Source organism: Setaria viridis, chromosome 4 (assembly GCF_005286985.2).
Source record: "Setaria viridis chromosome 4, Setaria_viridis_v4.0, whole genome shotgun sequence".
In the NCBI taxonomy this organism is placed as follows: domain Eukaryota; kingdom Viridiplantae; phylum Streptophyta; class Magnoliopsida; order Poales; family Poaceae; genus Setaria; species Setaria viridis.
The window spans coordinates 24,954,302-24,959,926 of NC_048266.2; the positions used below are offsets into that span (position 1 = coordinate 24,954,302).

The following is a 5,625-nucleotide window of genomic DNA, read 5'->3' on the forward strand; positions in this document are numbered from 1 at the left end:
AAGACACTAAGCGTTTCAATCTGATATATTCTATTCAACGGAAAAATCTGGTACCATGTCACATTTTATGACTTCACCGTCATCATTTGGGCGGGTCCCTTTGTCAAGTTGCGAAACGGTGACCAACTGTTTCTTTTCATCTTAATACTAGGTTGCCGTTTTCTCCTAATGGTACTTCAGACTGGTGATTCAGTTTACAAACTTTACGCCCTGGAGTTATATAAACTTGTGACCATATGTTTTCGTGCCACGCATGCTCAAGGCAATTTTCGTCTGCCGTTCTTCAATGGATCTGCATTCTAACGCTGTTCTCTTACCTGATCAAACACTTGAAGCTTGGAGGTGGGCTAGACGCAAATGAAGAGATGGCGGCACAAAAAGGGTAATGCTGGATCTTTTCAGAACTAGAAGAACAGAGTGCCCATTGATCCAAATCTAAGCTACAGAATTGTAGATAGGCAGGTGTGGTGCAATACATGTCGTTTTCGAGTCTCTAGCGTTGCTTCTTGGTCGTTACAGGTCGCCGATGGACTCTGACCTTCTCTGCTGCTGCATTTTTTTTGTTAGATTGACTACAGTAGTTGAGCGCCCCCATGTGTCAATGTGCTCACCGTATGTTGTAGTGCTAAATCCCATCTTTTGATGGAACTGCAGGCCTGTATTTCGCATGTTCTTGAGAATGAAACAATGCATACTTCGTACTGAAGGAAGTTGAAGCCAGATAGCAAGCCTGAAAGGTTCGTCATCAACCAATTTGACTCAACCTACAGGGCTTCTGGGCGGTTTGGCCTGGAATCACACAGCTCGTTTTTACGGACAGGGGAACGGAAATGCAAGTAAAGAACCTGAAGGTAGGATGTGACCAAAGTATGGCTCTGCATTTTCATTCAGGACGCTAAGAACAAATCAACCGTCAACCAAAGCTGACAGAAAGCTTTAACAGATTCGGCATGTAAGCAGTGGTGGAAATATGCACTAATCCACGTAGCATCAAAAGAACCTTTATGATTTGATACATAATTTTATGCTTTCTGCTAATTAAGAGTGGCACTTGATAGAGTAAAAATTGACGCGCTGCAGCTCCCCAAAGACACTAAGATTAACTAATAGTTCCTCCGTCGACATTGTAGATAGCTCCTTTAATTCTCCTCAAAGTTGACAAAATAAGGTCTTCCTCCGCTGCCAGGAGCTGCCAACTGGACGTCGTCGTAACCAAGCCAGTAGGTTTGCTTTGACGAGTTCAAGGTGGAAGCTTCGAAGTATCTAGTTAAAATCGATTCCTTGTTATCTGTACCTACACCATAACTCAAGGGTACATGTGTGTTTTGAAATCTCTAGAATGACTTGTATTTCAAAACAGAGTAAGTAGCTAATACCCCGATCAGCTAGTTAGGGTCTGTTTGGTAGAGCTCCATCTAATCCTGATTCTCTACGTGAACTGATTCTCTGAGAGAAGTGATTCTGTGGTTGTGATTCTCCAGCATAAACTTTTAAAATCAGGATGAATAATCAGGAGAAGCTACTTTATCCAGCTCCCAACCTCTTAATTTATTTCGGAGAATCAATTTACAGAATCAGTAGAGAATCACTTCTCTCTGAAAAACTGTTGGGTAGAACTCCTCTTGAAATCAACAGAGAATTAGCTCTACGAGGTCTATTAAACACACCCCTCCCCGAGAGCTACCATGACGGCTCTCCCACCGGATGACCAGAACGAACTTCTCGGGGGCTTAGGAAAAAGATGACGACTAAGATGACGTCTCGGATGACCGGATGTTTTATATAAACTTCACTAATACAGTGCACGTTGCGGCACACGTGCGTTTTTTAATTAAAAACATAGTAAACAAAAGACTAGTAAGTATCTTTTTGTGAAACAGAAATAATAATTTTATGTTTATAGCAAAGATGAGTCTCCAATAAACTAGCATCATACGGATTAAAATTACAGTAACAAAAAGATTGACTGCGGTTTGTGATGCAGGATGGGTGTTATTTCAGATTGTAAAGAGGAGTGTCTTTAAATTAACATCTAATCGGCATGTTCGCTTCAGCTTATAAGTCGGCTGAAAAGTTGAAACGGCTGATTTGTTGTGAGAGGAAAGCACTGTTTTGTGGCTGATAAGTCGGCTGAATAAGCTGAAGCCAACAGGCTGCTAAATTATGAAAATCGACGTGTGTCGATCTGTGCTGCGTCGGAGTTCGCGGGAGCGCGCGGCAGGCGCAAGGCGACGCTGAGGGCGAGTGGTGGGTCCGCCTTATCTCTTCCCATCTCTCGCGGTCTCACCCTCACCTATTCACCTGGCTTCGTTCTCCCACCGCCGCTGCCCTCACTCCCGATCTCTCTCCCTCAGTTCTCCTACGCCGCCACCTCCGGCCCCTCAGCGATCCCGCCGTCTCAGCCCCGGAGGCGTGGTCCGGGCCGGCCCCGGTGCTGGAGCGGCACGGCAGCCTAGCCCTGGCGAGGCACGGGCCCAGCGCGGGCCGCTGCGACCCGACGGCGCGGTCGGCCGGGGTAGGTCCTCTTTCTCCCACCGCCGCTCGCGCGCCGCCATACATCTCCATCGCGCTGGCGGTAGCTGTGGAGGAGGAGGGCGGGGCTGGACGGGGCTCAAGCTGGACGTCCTCGTCTTCGGCTGCCTCCAGGTGGTGCCGTTCCTGATGCGGTTGGGCAAGGGGTCCAAGGTGAGGGGGTACTGCTCTGGCTCCTGGAGGAGGCTTTTACTCGCACGCTCGGGAGGGGCCTAGCTCTTCCCCCGGCTGCCCGCTCATGTTCGACAATCGCCCGCTCCAGGTACCTCTCCTGTCCTCCTGGTCCTTCTCTCAATCTTGGATTTTGCTGTTTCTAAGATCGGATTGTCTCATATTTTCCGTACCCTGAACACCATGACAGTCACCACATCGAAGGCAAGTAGTGGAGGCAGCTGATATTTGGGAAGAACTGCGTAAACACCATGAGCCATGAGGTGAAAAAACATTTGCAGACTCGCGTTTGCAGGTTGTCAGGTGGCTGCAATTTCATTTTTGTCGCTTGTCGTGTAATTCGTTTTAATGTCTACCAGTGTGTGCTATTTAAAGCTGTCATAGGAATTGGCCTGTGTTACCTAGATTGCAAGTTGGTGCTATATGATTCATTGGTCTAATTTGGGGCTTGGTTGATCCAAAGGTCATAACATCAAAATATATAGAGATATGTTAGCTATCTTTGCACTAATGAATCAAATGGTCATCAGGCGCAAGATCGTTGAGCTGGTCACTTTCAGTTACACGCTTTCGATTATTGTGCATTTTTAATGTTTGGTGATAATTTATGTCTTCTAGATCATGATCCCTCCCTTCAGATTATGTCCCTCATTATTGTTTTTACTTGCAAGCTCAATGATCTTTGTCTATTTCAGAGTTCAATTAGTAGCTGTTGGCAGCAGTATTTTTTTGCTGATGACAAAACTACATGGTTGAATGCAGATTAAGGAGGGACTTTCGAATATGAAGTTGATTAAGTACTCTAATATTTACCCGCAAAAAAAAAGTACCCTAATGTTGCATATAAGGTAATTCAAAAAGTTGTCATGCCTTCTTCATATTCCAGTTGATACCTCACAGAAGCTAGAACTGAGTCAATGTTTGCTGTGGTTGGAGTTTTGCTCGCAGATCAGGTGGACCTCACCAGCCTCCGTGGCGGCCATGGTTGGCAGCAAAGGAAGAAGTGCGTATCCCTTTCTCCTTCCTCCTTGCCTCCCCCGAAGCAGCCCAGAGTGAGAACACCACCCCATGGATCAAAGAATCCCAAAGTTGCTGCCTTCTGATTTGACCCACCTGCCAACTGTCCAGCAGCAGCACTCAGATGTAGGCAGGAGGTGGTCAGCTCGGCAAGGTAATTGACTTCCTTTTGTTTTGTGTTAGGTCCATTCCTAATTTCCTATTCATATAGATTCATTTTACAACAAATTTCATGGAACATGAAAAGATGCTGCTTCTCTTGATCTCTTCTTCATGTTCTGCTAGATAGGAAATATAATTCATCACAGTAGTATGAGTTTATCAGGGCAAACTGCGATGCGTACGCACAACTGACATCAGAGATGTTGCCTTATTTGCCTGTCAGCACTAGCCGAGCATCTGTACGACTATCCTTCGTAGGGTCACTTCAAGCACTTACATAGAAGTATATAGAACATGAATTATCATAACAATAGAATACCATTGTACTGATGGTCTTAATTTTAAGATATGAAGCAGGGTCACTATTTTTTCCTGAATATTTGAGAATCGTTGTTTTCCTACCTTCTTAGGTTCTATGACTTCAGTTAATTCTTTGAAATACCAAGCATAGAGAAGTATTGTTAAGATTAATAAATTTCTGTAAACTCTGAACTCATAATCAGCTTCCCCTTTTTCGTGGCTCAAGCTTTCAGAGCCGCAGGTAGAGAGCTCAACATCTAGGAAGCATATATGTGTCATGCATATTTATTTAACTGCTCATCAAAATCCCTATTATAATCAGATTGATGTGCAGGTGGATATAGCATATGTGCGATTTATCGGAAGGTTTCAGATATTCTATTCCAACATCAAGAACTACGATATCACAAAGGGCAGACCCAATCTTCAGAAGTTCATTGAGGTAACATTGTCCTGAATCATTTTTTTCCTTCTGAATTTATATCTACTAAGTAACCATTTCCATTTGCTAATTATATTTCCTTCTCAATTTCTTATCAATCAGCCTGAATGGAGCAATACAAGGGACGCCGTAGAGGTGATAGACAAGACCATGGGTCTCTCCCAGAATAATCATTTGATTCTTTACACCATGAGATGCTCATATGATCTTCATTATCATTTGGCCGCATATACGTGATTATGAACCTTTTAGTATAGAAATCTCCGCTGATATGAGCTACCGGCTATGGGTAGACAATTCAATTTGTTACCAGCAATAGATACATATGATCCTTATGTTCCCGCTAGATTAACATTTTACCTATGTTGGTATATACTTTGATATTGTTGTACCAACATGCAATTTACCGCAAGTGTTGCACCGAACCTAATTTGTTGATTCTTTGACTGTGGAAGTATGATACTGCTGTAGCTTGTTCAATGTTTTTTAGCTGTGTTTGTTCAGTCAGAATAAAAACTCTATTGCTGCAATGTTGATAGGCGTGCAAAGCATGTATTGATGATGTGTTTGTTAGCATATGCTGTGATTTGGTGATGAATCTGTCCTGTGCCATGCATGCCATTTGTTGCCTTTCATTGCCTTCTATTTACTTGTATTTGGTTGTTGAAATGGTAGGGCGCGCATTGCGTGCGGAATGGTCTAGTGTCAGTAAAAGGAAACATACTTCAACAACGACAACTCGAGAACAAATGTTGACTTACAAAATACATTTTTCGATACAAAAATAGCATACAACAATCACCTAGAAAACGAGATGGGTAAGATGTCCTCTACCGATGCATCTTCCAACACGACAACATGAAGGAAACAACAATACGAGATACATGTACTATTCTCATCCTTAATATATGACGTTTTTAGGACTAGTTATTCTCCTACGTATGTGATGTGCTTATGTTAATATGATGCATCCGGATTCATTTCCTAAATTTGGATATGTG

General features: G+C 43.4%; 1 long non-coding RNA gene across 6 annotated transcripts; it reads left to right on the forward strand.

Moving 5' to 3' along the window:
• The first annotated feature begins 2,308 nt into the window (after positions 1-2,308).
• On the forward strand, positions 2,309-5,154 carry LOC117853364 (uncharacterized). Of its 6 annotated transcripts, none has more exons than XR_004640093.2 (6): positions 2,309-2,794; positions 2,894-2,998; positions 3,466-3,551; positions 3,640-3,874; positions 4,517-4,624; positions 4,727-5,154. It is a non-coding gene; the product is annotated as an uncharacterized lncRNA (long non-coding RNA). The 6 variants fall into 6 exon arrangements; XR_004640090.2 differs by having other exon boundaries at positions 2,310-2,794; positions 2,894-3,006; XR_004640091.2 differs by having other exon boundaries at positions 2,310-2,794; positions 2,894-3,006; positions 3,652-3,874.
• Positions 5,155-5,625: the final 471 nt, after the last annotated feature.